Below are 1,719 nucleotides of genomic sequence, written 5' to 3' on the forward strand. Positions count from 1 at the left end.
TGTTGTCTCTGTCCATTGGTTAGGCTTATATGCATGCATACAAGTCCTTTGGTTGATCTCTCCCCCTTACCCCCACCCTCCCCTACCTTCCCTCTGAGGTTTGACGTTCTGATCAATGATTCTCTGTCTCTGGATCTGTTTATGTTGTTCATTATTCCTCCTCTTTTTGAGATTCCTTTTCATCTTCCCAGAAAGCTGTGGCTGGTTGCTACAATCTGTGCATCAAGAGCTTTGGTCTGAAGAGTAGATAATGCTTTTCTTTTCCATCCTAGAATTTGTTTTCCTTTTTGTGTGCACTGGCTATATTCTCTTTCCTAGGATTACCATTGTGGTATTTTCACCCTAGCATCCAACTCAGGTTGAGATTGACGTTGAGGCTATTTTTTCAGTACTTCTCCTTGTTAATGGCCTTTTTTCTTACACTGTATATAAATTTATGTCTAACCTAGTTTCCAGGTTGTTTCTTTTACTTCTTCATCTCACTTCTCACTAAAACCTGCAATTGTAGATTGATTTTCTTGTGTAGTTTAGGTTAAAACATACCTTTTTTAGGACTTCAGGGAGTACAGTGGGATTATAGTGCTATAAAATAGGACATAATAAAGAATCAGTTTGGACATTTACCAACAAAAAGATTTTAATGAGCCATCTGTTGGAAGACAGTTTTCCACAGTGTCTTGAATTTCTGCAATTCTTGTGAACAGAGGCTCTGACTACCTTTGTTCCATGTTAACTATTTAAGGACGCGTTTGTAGAATGAACAGCCTTGGACAATAGTATCTCCCTCCAGAACAAAGGGGAGACATGCTTACTGCCCATTATGAAAGACTCTGGTTCCCTAAATGCAGGGTTGTCTCCGATATGATGGTACTCTGACTATTGCTGTAGCTGGGAGTAATAAATGGTTCTTTGTTTCTGACTAGGAATATGGCAGACAAGTTTGTTGTCTTGAAAAATGGGATAAAATTTCATACCCCTCATAGTTCTTGACACCAACTCTTATTTTAATAAATTATTTCAGCAAATTTATATATGTTGTCCAATTAATTAATAAACATTTTTAAAATTTTTTGTTAATCCTTGCCTGAGGATATTTTTCCCATTGATTTTTAGAGAGAGAGAGAGGGAGAGAGAGAAACATTCATGTGTGAGAGGCACATTATTATCTGCACCCACCCTGAATGGGGGCCTGGGATCGACCTGCAATCCCTGACCAGGAATCAAACCTGAGACTCGTTGGTGTATAGGCTGACACTGTACCATTGAGACACACTGGCCAGTGGTAATAAACATTTTAAATGGTAAAAGGTTTATTTAATCATACTTGTAATAAGAATGTTGACTTGATTAGGTTAAACAAAACTGAATGTTAAGGTTTATTTAATCATGCTTATAATAAGAATAGACTTTTCTTTAGGTTGTTAAATAATAACTTGAATATCCTATATAATAAAAGGGTAATATGCAAGTAGACCGAATGGCGGAACAACCAGTCTCTTATGATGCGTATTGACTACCAGGGGTCCGACGCTCAGGAGTTGCCCCCTGGTGGTCAGTGCACTCCCACAGGGGGAGCACCGCCTAGCCAGAAGCCAGGCTCCACAGCTGCGCTAAGGATGTCCAACTGATGGCTATGGGGAGTGGGCCTAAGCTGTCAGTTGGACATCCCCCAAGGGCTCCCGGACTGCTAAAGGGCACAGGCCGGCTGAGGGGCCCTCT

General features: G+C 40.4%; 1 protein-coding gene across 1 annotated transcript in view; it reads left to right on the forward strand.

Annotated features, from left to right (window-relative positions):
* TOMM7 (translocase of outer mitochondrial membrane 7 homolog (yeast)) overlaps positions 1-1,719 on the forward strand; it is a 9,170-nt gene that overhangs the window by 2,200 nt on the left and 5,251 nt on the right. The window lies entirely within an intron of this gene.

This window comes from Myotis brandtii, unplaced genomic scaffold (assembly GCF_000412655.1).
Source record: "Myotis brandtii unplaced genomic scaffold, ASM41265v1 scaffold374, whole genome shotgun sequence".
Taxonomy (NCBI): domain Eukaryota; kingdom Metazoa; phylum Chordata; class Mammalia; order Chiroptera; family Vespertilionidae; genus Myotis; species Myotis brandtii.